The sequence below is a fragment of the Lissotriton vulgaris genome, chromosome 2_1 (assembly GCF_964263255.1).
Source record: "Lissotriton vulgaris chromosome 2_1, aLisVul1.2, whole genome shotgun sequence".
NCBI classification, from domain to species: domain Eukaryota; kingdom Metazoa; phylum Chordata; class Amphibia; order Caudata; family Salamandridae; genus Lissotriton; species Lissotriton vulgaris.
In genome coordinates, this window is record NC_141687.1 from 1,432,299,084 (window position 1) to 1,432,315,043 (window position 15,960).

Here is a 15,960-nt window from a genome sequence, read left to right on the forward strand (position 1 = left end):
GCGCCACGCTGCGGCACTTCCGAAGCACAGGGATGCAACATATTTACAAGAATATGTTGCATCTCTGTGCTTCTCTCTGCGCTTGTGCACAAACTGCAGCAATGCGTTGGTGCAGGCATCCTTGCACCATGTGGGGAGATTGTTTTTGTGCGCAAGGAGCACCTTCCTACACAAAAACAATCCCTACAGGCATTTTCCTCTTTCAATGCATGCCCTATAATGCAGCACACATTGAAAGAGGAAAAAACAAGGAGAAATGAAAAAATTTCTCCTCGTTGCGCCTCACTACGCCACCTCTGGGGTGGCGTAGCATTCAAAGTATCTCCAGATTTACGATTCCTTGTAAATCTGGAGATGTGTCTTGTTCCATGGGTGTTGCGTGGGAACACCCACAGCAACACCTATGGAACACCCCTTCAACGCAAAGTGCTGCGTTTAAAGGGGCCGTACTTACAAGGGGCCTCATTTATGACTTTTTGCCGCAGGGAAGCGCAGCAGGCCTTCCTGCTGCGCTTCCCTACGGCAAAAGAAAAGGGCAGAAATGTGCCGTATCTCTAAGATACGGCGCATTCCTGTCCTTTTCCCCTCCGCCGGCGCACAATGGGCTGCCTGCGCCAGCGCAGGCACCCTTGCACAATGGTGCAAGGGTGCCTGCGTTGCGGGGAAGATTATTTTTGTACAGGAAGGGAAACCTTTCTGTACAAAAATAATCACAAGAGGCTTTTCCTCTTTCTATGTGTGCTGTAGAATGCAGCACACATAGAAAAAGGAAATACGATGAGAAATAAAGACATTTCTCCCTGTTGCGCCTCCCTTACGCCTCCCCTGGGGAGGCGTAAGCTTTTGGCACTGCTTCAGAGTTACGATTTCTCGTAAATCTGGGGCAGTGCCAAAAGGCCATGGATGTTGCTGGGAACGCCCCCAGCAACACCCATTGCACGCCCCTTTAACGCAGTACACTGCGTTAAAGGGACTGATATTTATCAGGCAGCAGTACGCCACAAAAACTGGCGTACTGCTGCCTGATAAATGCCACGCAGGCTTCTGCGCCACGGAACTTCATGAAAAGTGAAGTTCCGATGGCGCAAGGGGCCTCATAAATGAGGCCCACGGAGAGGAAAAGTCAGACAGAGTGGCTTTTCCTCTTCTTGTAAATATGGAGGAGCCTCCTGCGTCACCAGTACGTCACGAAAAGTGACGTACTGGTGGCGCAAGTGGCATATAAATTTGCTCCTCTGTATGTAAGCAGCCATCTATAGGAAGATGGAGGCGCACAGCACGACTGTTGGTGATGGCCATTTACTGCTACTGGACATTCAAGGAATGCACCCCCTCGCTTGTGCTCTAAATGTGTGCATATTCCGCTGGTGGGCAGAGAAAGATATTGGTCTGATATTTGCAACCTATTACACTGACATAGTTACCCAAGGCATCAGACGCCAAATGTTGCAGCCTAAGTACCAGCGAAGTATTTGTTTGTGAACACGAGCATGGTATTCAGAAATTGGTGGAATGGAAAAATACTGTGACGCGCTCTAGCTCCCAAGCCTTATTGGTTAACACGAGGGAAATCAAACGTGTACACGAGCTGAGAGAGGCTCGCTGCACCGGCTGTGGGTTGCTTCCTAACTCAATTTGTGAAAAATGACTTGTGGCCCTCATGGAACAATAAGTTAATAATCAAGCAGAACAAAATAATTGCAATATGGCTGTAGAGCGTGCATGCTCACACATGCACATTCATGTGGATGGAGCGAGGGCCCTCTTGCAATTCAAAATGATTTGACAAAAACACTCCACGCGTACACGCGGATGGCCATGATGGAATGATTTTTATCTAGGGACCGTGCCAAAACAATGAAGCTTTTGGAAAGGCAAGATGTCTGCACGCAAACGTTAAAGGCTATTGGCTTTGCCTGTGTTTGTTCTGCATTGATTTCTTTGCTTCTGCTGGAGGAAGCCATTTTTGGCCTTGATTTCTTGGCTTCTTCTTTTGCTCTTTTGAACGAGCACAAATTAAATTTTGTAGAGGAGAAAAGTTTACTTCTGCAGGCATTACTTTGCTGTTGTACATTCAGCATCTTTAAAGGAAGGCCCATTGGGGGCTTTGATGGGTGGGTAAGGGTTCGGCAGTTTCGGAGGTTCCGATTTGGGTGTTATGAGAGACTGTGATTCCTTACTGAGGACCCTCCAAGGGTGTCCAGCTCAAGCAACAAGTCAAATCCAAGCTGAAGAACCATGTGTAAAGGCATAGATCAATTTTCTATGCTATTCTCCCTCGCCGGACCACTTATTTACACACCCATTCCTGACACATTAAAATCTCACCCACATGCCACCCGTGACCATGCCTTATCCTTCACTTATTACTCCTTACCACAAGGTCCCCCTTTTTTTTAGATCATGGCTTGTGGATATACCTTTCTCTCAGCTCTGTTACAACTCAGCCTCATCCTGAAACAATGGGAATTAAATGAGATACTTTCCCATTTGGGCCACTTAATTACCAGAAAACTATGCACATGCTCATCCTGAATGAAGGACAACTGCCTCAAACTCAACATGGACAAACTGAAGTTCTGATCTTCGGCAGGCACACTGACAAATGGAACGACTCCTGGTGGCCGTCGGAGCTCGGACCCACCCCCACACTGAAAGACCACGCCTGATCTTCAGCATCATCCTCGAAAGAAAACTCTCCATGAAACATCAGGTCAATTGTGTCTCCTCAGCCTGTTTGCAAACACTGCACAAAGTTTTCAAGTGGCTCCCTATCAGCACGAGGAAGACTGTGACGCAGGCCCTTATCACCAGCCAAATGGACTACAGCAACACACTCTATTCAACCATCACCACTCAACTCATGAAAAGACTCCAGCCGATCCAGAACGCAGCCGCCAGACTGATCCCCAGCCTTCCCAAGAGAACCCACATCACCAAGCGCCTGAAGGACTGCCACTGGCTCCCAGTCCAGAAGAGATGCCTTTTCAGACTCCTGACCCACGCCTACAAATTCCTCCATGAACAATGACCCACATCAACCATTGCCTGCATTTCCACCGACCTCCCAGGAAGCTCTTCTCTGCACACGTCGCCCTCGCACAGACACCTCGCATATGCCACTGGTGCTCTGGCAGATGCTCCTTCTCCCATCTTGCTGCCAAATCCTGGAAAGGCCTCTGCCTTGACCTGGATACGCACCCTCACTGACCCACTTTAGCAAGGGACTCAAGACCTGACTCTTCGACTGCAAGCACCTGGATACCCTCTTGGGTGACAAGCCATGCTCTACAAGTACAACTTGATTGGTTGGTTGATTGATTGATTGATTGATTGATGCACAATCATGACATGCCCAGGGTCAGAGAGAAAGGGTTAGCGACTAAAGGAAAGTAGTCAAGAAAAGATGGATGGCCGGAGGAGTGTCATCCCACTATCTTAGGTAAACTCCTCCCATACCCATTTAATTTTCTAATGTTAGATAACACTGCTATCCATTGCAGTCTGATGTAAGAGTTAATTGTGCAGTTAGTATGGCAATACACTGAAGTTGGAAAGGGAATACACTGAAGTAGGGAATAAGGCTACAATGGGGCAGTGAGACACATTACCAAATAATATAATACAACCACAAAGGGAAAGGTAATGCACTGTGATGGGAAGAAGGAATAAAATTGGGATCATAGACACCTAGGGACAGACACTAGACTTACACGGAGAAAGGAAGTTGTGGTATGGCAACAAGGAGAGACATAGGGCAGGACAGGGAAAAGTGGATAATAGGAAAGGGGGAAACTTCACACTGATATATAGAGACACAGGCTTGTATACAGTGTCAGGTAGAGATTAACACACTCTGGGAGAGGAAGGCACAGGCAAGTGTTTTGGAAATGGAAGGCGTATACACACTCACTGGGTGATGAAACGGTGTCTCACTGAGATGGGAATATGCACACTCGAACATTGATATTGACTTTCCAACCTAGACACAGGAACATGCCCACTGGGACAGGGTGGATGCCTACAATGGGATACAAAGCTGCAGGCACAGACATTGGGACAGGGAAAGACTGATATCGGCATTGGGAGAAGAAATAAATGACATGCACTCTGGAATATGGAGACATTGACACCGAAACTGGGACAGCCAAAAACGACAACATCATTTTTGCAAGCCTCCCCATTGTCTAGCGTAAGGTTTTAGTATTGATGTTCTTCAGGAAGTGTGAATGGTCTCTGCAATATTCAGAACAAAGCTTTTGTTTTCTAGCCCTCTCCTCTCAACTTCAAAACTAAGCGTGGTCAAGACCACTATGAAGGCACAGGATGATGCAGAGGGCAGTGGCTGGCAGGAATCCTCTAGGAAGTGCAAACGCCAGACAGTCTTTGTACCAGAGGAAACCGTTATATTCTAAGGTTTGCATTCATATGTAAATCAGCCTAGGTCCTCCTAGCTGCTCAGCCTGAGTGAGAGATGGTGACGGAATGTTGGTGTGCCTGTGATGAATGGAATGCCTGGGTGCCTGTGTGGATGAGTGGGTGACAGTTGGAGATGGGCTGAGCAGCTAGGCATGCTGCTCCTGGTGGGTCTGGCATAGGAGATATTGGAGCTGGGTTAAGAGCTGTTACATGGCTGATCCTTGTTTGATACTACAAGATATAGATTAATAAAGAAGACTTTAAGAACTTACAACTGGCTACCAGTGTCTTCATGTACAAAATACAACAGAAACCATGTTATGTTATGTTAGTTGGGTTTTGATAGAGCTCGGGACTCACCCTCGCAGGGACATCTCGGTGCTTTAGCAGGCAGGAAATGAGAGGGTGTGGTGAGATCAGCAACCTTTTAAGATGTTTTTTAAACATTGGAAAGCTAGAACAGGCATAAATGAACAGCGGAATTTGTTCTACAGAAGGGGCAAGATAAGAAAATGCCGGGCCTTCATATTCTGATGCGCAAAATGTGTCTAGGTTGTAGCCGAAGTAGATTTTTTGATCTTAGAACCCTGTCAGGGAGGTATGGGGTAAGTCTGTCCTAGAGATATTTTGGGCCTAGTTCTGACCTACATTTATAGGTGAGGCAAAGGAGTTTAAACAGTTCTCTTTTTTTTAACGAGGAGTCAGTGGAGCGCTCTGAGTGTGGGGGCTGATGGAGTGCATGTCGGCAAATTGTTAACCATTCGGCCAGCTGTGTTTTTGAACCATCTGCATTTTTGCTTCCAGAGATTCATTTTTGGCAAGAAACAGAGCATTGCTGTAATCTAGGCAACTGATGATTAATGCATGGATTAGTGCCTTCCAGGAACTCATAGGAAGCCATTGGAAAACTTTCTTAAGAAGGCTCAGTGTGCCAAAGCAAGTACAGCAGACAGAGATGGTCTGGTCTTTCATGGACAAAGTGTCATTCAAAAGTATAGTCAAATTCCTAGCTCTTCTTTGGGGCCCAGAGGCTGGACCGAGTTCGGACAGCCACCAGTCATTCGTCCATGATCTCCTCAGCCAGAAGGATCCTACCAAAGTCATCACTTTAAGAGCATTGGCAGTGCTTAATATGTTTAAAAGAATTGGTGCCAGGGCTCTCCTCAGGAGGCCACTTAAGTTTGCACTACGCATTGCCCCTGTCATGCTGCAAATGATAGTAACAACAAAACTACTAACCATCACACTCCTACAGGTGTGACAATTCAATCTATTTCAGGCTCCCAAAGGTATCCGAATGGCTTGGGCTGCAGCTAACAGCCATTTTTTAAATTGATCAAGTTAATAATTAACTGTTGTTGTGGTCATCTCTAAATTAGTCACCTTGTGGCAGACTGTCACAAGCCCCTGTGTTGACAATTCAGGGGCCGATTAGGATGTTGGTCGGAAAGTCTCCGAACGGGATTCATATTTTCCGAACCTGTGTCGGAACCGATGTTTCCGACCGACTCTGAAACATTTCCGACTGACCGATTACGATGGAAAGTTACCATTCAGTCTGTCTGACTCAGTTCCGACCGGCATTCGGAGACTCCGATTTGGGCAGAGCCGAATCGTACAGATCTATGGACCTCGTTGCTGACCGACCTATTACGATGTCCAATTCAGACAGCCTTTCCGAGGCGGTCTGTTCGACACAAAACAGCTATCGGAAACTGACTTTTGGGGCCCATAGCAGCCCCCCTTCACACGCAACCCTCCGGTTGTTTTCCTAGGGGGTACCCATGGGCCCCTCTTTCCAACCATGCACAGTGTGGCAGTCACCATGGGGTGCCCGTCACATTGTGCAAGGTTTTCCGCAACCACCCCTTTTTTCAATAGGAGCCTGTGTTGTCGGTCAGAACGCAGGCTCCCATTGAAGTCATTGAAAGCCCGACTGGACGGTGTTCAGAAACAACGTAATCGGTCGGTCGGACTCCCTGAACCCGAGTAATTCAGAAACGATTCCGACAGGGAGTCGGTAAGAATGCTTTCTGACTGACATCATAATGAGGCACTAAGTGCCAGTGCCGAGCACTGGAAACCACCAGCTCAAATTAAGCACTGCTCCTTATCCACTAAGCAGGAAACACATCAGACACTAATAAGCAGAGTAAAAACCATAGGTATAAATATGTTTTTGACACTTGAAAGGGAGGTATGCCAGCCATTTCACATCAACAGGCTACAGCTTATGAATACGAAACCGAATCAATAGAGTTCTTCTGTGTTACGCTTTGCTTAGAACTGAGTAAACCACTGGTAGGAGTTGAAAATAAATATTTGTTAAGTACACACTACACACGCGCCTTGCAGAAGCAAAGCTAAGGTCACAGTTATCATATTGAAAACAAACACATTGCAGTTGTAGCACAGTGCAGCATAAGACTCACTTGCAATTCAGCAACACACTGGAAGAAGCTTTTTTAAATGCGAGAAGATTCATCGAAATTACACTAAATGTATATATATTCATTGTTTGCTTTCTGGACTGTAGTATCTTGCGTTATTTTATAACGGAACCCTTTTGTCTCCTAACAGACTCTGTAGAGCTGTGATGTAGTTGTCAGAGGACAATGCCATGAAAGCTTGTTTTAGAATGTTGAATTTGCAGTTACAAGCTGCAGAATAAAGACAGGGGATACTAAGCTCCATGTGTGGCGTGGTCAGTGGAGGCTAACCAAGATGGAAGACGCTACAAGGTCTATCAATTCCAAACAAGTAACGACATACCAGAGCCATTCCACTGGAGAGACTGACTCACAGGATGTTCAATTGACTACTAGTTCTTCATTATGTAGGGACTGATTAACATCTTCTGCTTCAGCTATCATTGCAGTCTATCACACACGTTCTTATTGGATTTAAGAAAAAGAGGAAGAAATAAATCATCCATTTCATAATATAAACATCTGCAAACGTTTTGTGTTTGCAAGCTCCAACAAAATCAGATATAGAAATTAAGAGCATTTAGGATATTCTTACAGAAACTGCAAGTACCTGAAGAACCACTGTCCTGCAAGCTAATTTTCAACAATATTGGATTCAATGTGGATTATGTTGCCGCCAAGTTCATCACAACTTGTCCAAACGAAGTTAAAGGATGCTGGATGGATATGTTTGACCCTTTCTGGTGTCACTAAACTGCCTTGCTGGGTCTTAAATGGCCACTTACTATATTGGGTGTCCATGCAAATTTCTTTTTTTTAAATATATATATATTACCTACTGGCGGTCGCCAGTAGGTAGTTATAGTTAGGATTTTTTTCAATGCAAAATCTCAAAATTCTATTTAGAATTACTTTGGCACCGGTTGACGAATCTGCCTGAAAACGTCCTCAAATTTGTCTCGCGGAGCTCCGGTCCTTCCTTGAAAGTTTCGGGGGGATTCGTCAAGCGGAGGCCGAGATAAAAGGGGGGTCCCAAAACGTGTTTTCCCCATGTTAATTTCCATAGGGCGGTCGAACTCACTTTTAGCCCGAACGGCTGAATGGATTTGCACCAAACTTGGCAAAATTGTAGGGACTGGTAGCCCGATGTGCCTTTGCTATGTCTCAAGATATGTGCTCCAGTGGTTTTTGAGTAATTTAGGTTCAAAAATATATATATATATCTATGGCAGCGCCCCGGTACGCGCACCGGGGAGCGCTCCGGGCGCGCCACGCGAATTGCGCACAGAAAGCTGATTGGCTCTCGGGTGTCTGTAAACATTCGAAACAGTCCGGAGCGGCCGCCATCTTGTGTCTCGGTAAAATCGAGACATAAGAGGTGGAAAAATCAAAGGGGGAAATGGCCATAAGGGGGCAGGGATAGACCCCCCTGACCACCTAGGTTTGATGTGGGGGCCATAAAAGGGCCCAGCGGGGCAAACAAAACATTTTTTTTATTTGCGCGGGGGAGCGCCCGGTACGCGCACCGGGGAGCGGACCGGGGAGCATTCCATGGGGAAAAATGAATAATAAAGTTTTAAAAAAATGTAGCCTTTTTTTAGAAATTGGAGGTAGTTCTAAAAAGAACTGTTCTTTTTGTTGTTTTATATTTTTTTATTGTTTTTTGAACATTTTAAACTTTTTGGGGGTTTTCTGAACACTTTTATATTTTTTTGTATTTTTCACGGGGAGAAACGAAAAAACAGGGAATTGAAAATGGCTCAATTGGAGCAAAAAAAAAAGAAAAGAAATAATTAGGGTTTATTGGGGCATATGTGGTTGACCCCAGCAAGGACGATGAGCTTTACGCTCTGTTCTCCGTAGGAGATGGTCTTCCCACAATATTTACAGATAATTCGGAAATCTGCAAATCTTGGCTGAATGCAAGGCATCGTCTCACTTTCCTCTGGTGCCGACGGAGTGGGTTGCTTTCTTTTTGTGGTGGTGCTTGTGGATTGGGGAGGGTTACTGGCCAGTTCCCACATCTCTGCAGCAGAATAGTTTATTGGATGCTTGCGCTGCATGTGGCGAATCATCGTGTTGTTTCCAAATGAATATTTTTTATTAGGGTTCTCCGTAGAAAGTACCATGCCACAGATTAGGCAAGTCACCTTGGCTGCATTTACTTTTTTCTTCCCCTGTGAAATCAAAAAAAACTCCCATATAATGTGTGGTCTTGGCTGGTATGGGGTATTTTGTTCTTCAAGCCATCTTCTCCTCCCCTCTTCCTCCTCCTCCTCCTCTTCCTCCTCTTGTTGACCACCAATGATATCTTGTGGTGGTCCTCTTGGTGGTTGTGGTGGTGGTGGTGCAGATGCACCAGCTGCTGCTGCTACTGAAGCCATTATAAAGATCAAAAAGGTACAGAGGGGTACAAACAGGTCTTCCTAAGTCATAGGACAAAGTCAGAATAAGGAAAAAAGGTGTGGTCTTTCATCCTTTTGAAAAAAAAATGTATTGAACCAATGAAAAGTGTTATTTTCAGGTCACATGACCAGGGGCTTCATCATTATGAAACCAAAACTGTTATGAACCAATGAAAAGTGTTATTTTCAGGTCACATGACACGACGCGCTTACGCTACCCGCCCCGTGGCGCGTCGCGTAAGCGCGTCAGACGCCTACGTTGCGCGATCGTATTTGCTCAAATGCTTCCGGGTGCGCTTACGCCGTGCGTATCACGCGGACGTGGCTACGCAATACGTCACGATCATGTTTTCGTTCGCGATATTGGTGCTTACAGGACGCTCCCCGGTGCGCGCCCCGGGCACTTCATATAATTACGCTTTCCGGGGCGCGCACCGGGAGCGCTCCAAGGCAAAAACATTTTTTTTTAAAAAACAATATACAAAAAAAAAAATTGGCAAAATTGTAGGGACTGGTAGCCCGATGTGCCTTTGCTATGTCTCAAGATATATGCTCAAATGGTTTTTATGAAAATTTACTTTGAAAAAATATATATTGGGCTACATTGGGCTATATATATGTTAGAGCCCAAATGTAGCCCAATGTAGCCCAATGTAGCCCAAAGATGGCCACCAGAGACAAAAAAAAGACAAATGTAGCCCAAATATCAGCCAGATGTAGCCCAAATATAGCCCAATGACAGAATGTCCCAGAGTGTTCTAAAGAACAACTAGAGCGCTAACAGTCTTACTTATAAACTGAGACTTATAGTTAGGAATTAGCATTTAAAAAACCTTTGAAATTCACTGAAAAAACCATAGGTTTCACACCAGTTATAGTTAGGAATTAGCATTAAAAAACCTTTGAAATTCACTGAAAAAAACGTAGGTTTCACACCAGTTATAGTTAGCTGGAAATTTTACTGACATAAAACCATTGAAATTCCCACGTTATAGTTAGTTGGACTCACTATAACTTGCGCGTGCAATGCACTGCTGATGACGTCACATATTACATCACTCATGACATGGTCAGTGACATCACTCATGACATCATTGATGACACCATCCTTGTGACAGAGTGACGGACCTCCTTTCACTGTAATGTAACCCTTGAAACACATATTCAAAAATAGAAACTAAATTTTTTTTAAAAATGGAGATACCTATACCAGTTACAACAACCAATTCAGTAATTCCACCATCTATATACACATCTACTCATTCATAAACAGTTCAATATACTCACTCATACATATAGTCACTCATCATATGTAGTGATACACCTATCCATCCTGTTACACACCGACAGTCATCCAAAAGTTACTCACACACATACTCACACATGCAAAGAAACTATTGAACATCCATTTATTTGCATATAGAGCTATACACACACTACTACCTTACTTCTATTGAAATTTAAACATATTTATTCTCTTAAACAATCCCTTATAGAAACACATACTTATTTAAACAGGAACTCTTACAAACTCTTACTCTCACATATACTCACTTATATACATCAATATTCACATATACTACATTAAAACATATGTAGTTACTGATAAAGACACTAGTGAGACAGTCATTCACTCACTAACATACACATATACACACTCATTCACCCATACAGTCCTGCACATATGCTGTCTTCAAAACACATACAAACAGAGAGTCAGTCAATCATGCATCTATGTGCTAAGTAATACCCCCACCAAACCATATAGACATTCATACTGATACTAAGAAAAACATCTAATAACCCATGTACATACACATGTAGCTACTCACCAACCCATGCAGCTACTTATACACAAAGTGAAACACTAATACATATATTTAAAAATGTAAACATTACTCACTAATATTTATTTTTCAGAAAGACACACATTCACTGGATGGTGTCATTAGTGATGTCATGAGTGATGTCACTGATCATGTCATGAGTGATGTAATATGTGACGTCATCAGCAGTGCATTGCACGCGCAAGTTATAGTGAGTCCAACTAACTATAACGTGGGAATTTCAATGGTTTTATTTCAGTAAAATTTCCAGCTAACTATAACTGGTGTGAAACCTATGCTTTTTTCTGTGAATATATATATATATATATATATATATATATATATATATATATATATTTTTTTTTTTAAATCGATTTTCACAATATCATTTAAACATAACTACAGTGCAGTTTGGTATGTGGCATACTTAAATGGTTAAATACTAGTCAATGTACAGGCATGGATTTACAAGGTTAACATTGAGTACAATAGTCCCGTCCTGCAAGGGGGCGAGGGGCACATACATTTAAATGCACTACAATCTCAGCGATGACCCAGTGGTCCCGGGTGTTCCCCTTCCTTCCCAGCATCTGTAGGGGTATGCTGCTGCGAGGGCGGGGTGCCGCCAGTATCCCATGAGGAATGGTTGCCATATATCAAGGGGCATAGCAGCAGGTGGCTGTAACAATGCATATGTGTTGCTGTTTGTGATGCAGTAGGTCATAGTGTGTAGCAATGTGTGTAACGTGGGTGTGCGTTTGGTGCCCCAATTAATGGCAACTTCTCTTTTAGCAATGAGGAGTGCAATGGTGACAAGCCGTTGCCTGGACTTGGGGAGGTCATGTGTATACCTAAGCAGTATATATATCAATAAGGACTAGCTAGTTTAAGGGAAGTAGAAGACTCAGGTATGTACGTCAACAAATAAGGAAAAACACTGTTTTCCTTATAAAGCCCTCACCCACCGACCTAGTCGGTGGCATGCTTCATCATCGGGCCCACCACAGTGGCACCAAATGTGCCCCAGGTGTGCTTCAACGGCAGGTGACTGCGGAGCTGGTATGTTGCTGAGTGTGCAGTGAAAAGGGTGAGAAAGGTGAAGTTTAAAAGCTATGCAGTAGGTCCCAGCACCCGAGGGTTACTTAATTTTAATGAACTGGGCCTCTGTTAGCAGATAAAAGGCAGGAAGATGTAGATTGGAGTGCTAGTTATGACCTCCAACGTCTAGTGTGGTCTACATGTTTCAGCCAGTGCCTTGTAGATTTTAAGCTGGCTTTCCTCAGGACCGTTTAGATATGTGAAAAACGTGCAGATTAAATAATAAAATTAAATTTAAGTGGTTGTGTTGTCTTTTGGCTATGTGTAGCGCACACTAAGGCGCTATAACTGTTAGAGGGGGATTCCCTCAAGCTTGACTACAGATAACACAAAGGACAAAGACAAGACGTACATGGTAGAGTCATATTAGTTTGGTATATTGTTATACCACAACATGCCGACTTATAAGGTGGTGTGCGACCTATAATCGGCTATAGTGAGTTCATGCCATAGGCATGAAGATGGTGAGGGTTTTAAACGAAACCGTTAGTGTTGGTGGTGGGCTAGAGAGCGTATTTACAAGGTGAGGTACAGGTAAGTATAATACTAAGTCCTCACTCTGTTTTATCTTGTAAAAAGCTTCATGGGTCGCCTGGCAGAGAAAGAGACCCTGTTGGAATAATAAATTGTTCATAATATATCCAACCTGTAGGGAGAAAGAGTGGTAGCTTACCCCATTTGTAGCTGTAGCGGTTCTATTGTACTCACGAGTATTGCAGTCTGGTTCCTCCTTGGACCTATTCGTCCTTCCGCGGCGCCCGTTATGAGAGAAGAGGGCCTCCCGGTCTCCTATTTATAATTCCTAGTTGATTGTTTTCACCTGTGTAAGGTGTAAAAGAGGGAGGGGTGCGCGCTGTTCGCCATGTCATGGTTGTCCTAATCGCGCATGCGCTGGAGAGTAGCGGAAGTTCTGCGCATGCGCGGCTATGTGGCGCATGCGTGTTGCGCAGAATGAAGTTTACCTATTGGCAACGGTATGGGCAGTATCTAGCGGTTCACGTTGCGCTTTGTAATGTCATATAGTATGACACATTCGAGCTCAGGGAATATGCATCATGGTGATTTATCCACGAGACAGAGGTGAATATTACAAAAATGGGTAATAATCCCAACATAGAATTAGCCAAACGCGGAGGTAAGGGATGGCTATTCAAGAGTGCACGAGTTGCACCGGGGATATGCAGTTGAAGGCACCCATAAGGGGTACACTAAGGAGGGGAGAAAAGGAGAAGAGATGGGGACGCTCATGCAGTGATGTCCTGGCACAGATATCGCTGCGGTGTGTGGGTTATCTTCTGCTTCAGAAGGAGAGATTACACAGCCAAAGAGTTCCATGGTATGGCATCGTTAAGGCCATGGATATGTGTGGATAAGCGATATATCCAACGCTGTTCCTTTTGTAGGAGAAGTTTCTCATTGATAGTGGTATCAAATTGTTCTATGACAGTCCAGGTGAAGTCATTGGGGGTGTGGTTGTGGGTTAGGAAGTGGTCTGTAAGTTTACTAATGTTTTTTCCACACCTTATGGTACTCCTGTGCTCTGTCATTCTTGTCCGGACTTTCCGGGTGGTCATGCCAATGTATCTTAGACCACATCGGCAAGTTATGAAATACACCAAGTTTGCAGAGTTGCAGTTCGTGAACTGCTATTGTGTCCATGTTTTTCCTGGTTCTAGGATCAGTTTTTTTGAAGGCGATGTCAGGTGGCACACACTGCAATTGTTGCAAGGTTGGTGGCCAGTGATTTTAGGTAGGCCCCATGCGTTAAGAATGGTGTTGTCAGTACTGCGTGCAGTTGGCCAGGGCCTGGTGTTCACTAGTTGGTCTTTGAGGTTAGTTGCTCTTTTGTAAGCAAAACGTGGTTTGTCCCATTTCCTTGTTCCGGAGTTGATGATTTTCCAATTTCGTTGTATGATGATGGCTACCTGGTTAGACGCCGTGTTGTAAGTGGTCACACAGGTCAGGGTAGGTTCTTCCTGTGGTTTCTCAAAAGTTTCCAAGAGTGCCTCTCTGTTCTGGTTCCTTGCTCTTTTACAAGTTTTGTTTATTATTTTAGAAGGGTAGCCACGGTCCTTAAGCTTGTGCATCAGGTCGTTAGATTGCAGTTTCTAGTCCTGAATATTGCTGCAGTTACGTCTAATGCGTGAGAATTGCCCGTAGGGCAGATTTTCCCTCAGGTGTCTGGGGTGAAAACTGTCAAATCTTAGCAGGGAATTCATTGCTGTGGGCTTGTAGAAAGTGGTAGTAGTGAGACTTCCATTGTCTGGTTTGATATTCAGGTCAAGGAAAGCTAGTTCGGTGGAACTGCTAGTACTCGTAAAACGTAAGTAGGAGCTTGTTGGTTGATCCAGAGCATGAAGTTGTCCAGTTGTTCTTGGTTGCCTTCCCATATCAGGAGGATGTCGTCAATATATCAACGCCACATTTTTATATTGGCGGAGTAAGGATAGTTGGGTTGCTGTATGTAGGTATGTTCAAAGTGTGCCACGTACAGGCCTGCCACGTTGGGGGCGAAAACGCTGCCCATGGATCTACCATTGGTCTGCAGGTAGTAGGTTCCTTCGTATTCGAAGTAGTTCTCCTTGAGAGCTAGGGTAGCGCAGTCCATTATGAAACTGCAGGGGGTGTTGTATTCCCAAGGGCTTGCCATAAGGACATCGTGTAGTACCTTTAATGTTGCGTCCTGTGGCAAGCTGGTATATAGGCTCTCTATGTCTAGTCCTACTAGTAATTCGGAGGTAGGATTGAAGTTGATGTCTTTGATTACACTCAAGAGGTGTTTGGCATCCTTGATGTAGGAAGGAGTTTTTTTAACCAAAGGGTTGAGGAAGAAGTCACAGAAACGCGACAGGGGTTCTAATAGTGACTTTATCCCTGACACGATGGGTCTGCCGGGTGGTGGGGTGATGCCCTTGTGTATCTTTGGGACTGTATAAAAATACGGAGTCTTTGCATTTTTAGGACATAGGTAGTCCGCCTCTTGTTTGGAGATCTTTTCCGTGTCTTTGGCATTTTTGACCAGGAGATTAATAGTGTTTTGTAGCTGCTCAGTTGGGTCCTTGTTGAGGCGTTTGTAGTTCCTAGTGTCACCTAAGAGTCTTTTGCACTCTTGGTCATAGTCAGTTTTGTTCATGAGGACTATGCCGCCCCCTTTGTCCGCGGGTTTGATGATGAGGGTTGGGTCATTTTGTAGACGTTGGATGGTGGTCCTGTCTTTGTTAGATAGGTTGTTGAATGTCTCCTAGTGTTGTAGTTGTTCTACTTCTGTATATACTGCCAGTTCAAATGTTAGAATTTCAACCGGGATGCTTCCCGGTGGAGGAATAAAAGTGGATTTTGGTCTGAGGCCTGTCTCGTTAGGGGTGTCCTCACTGTCATTAATGGTGTTGTCTTTTTTCTCAAAAAATGCTTTTAGTTTGAGTTTCCTGAAGAACTCAGCGAGTTCTACATTTAATCTGAAGGTGTCCAGTCTGGTGGTGGGGACGAACGAGAGGCCTTTATTGAGTACTTCTGTTTCCTCCGTGGTTAATTGTGTGTTAGACAAGTTGAATACAAGTGGACATGGGGGTTTTATTTGCTTGTTCCCGGTTGATCCCTTGTTTTGTTCCTGGTATTGGAACTCACTGGTTCTTCTTCCGGTGCCCATTGAACGTGCCCCGGGTTCCGCCTCTTCCCCCGTCCTCTCCTGCCCTGGGATAAAAAAGGATATCTTTGGTTCTGGTTTCCTTGGAAAAAGGGCATGTTTCCTGGAGGGCACATTTGGGGGTAGCCAAAGTATGGAGG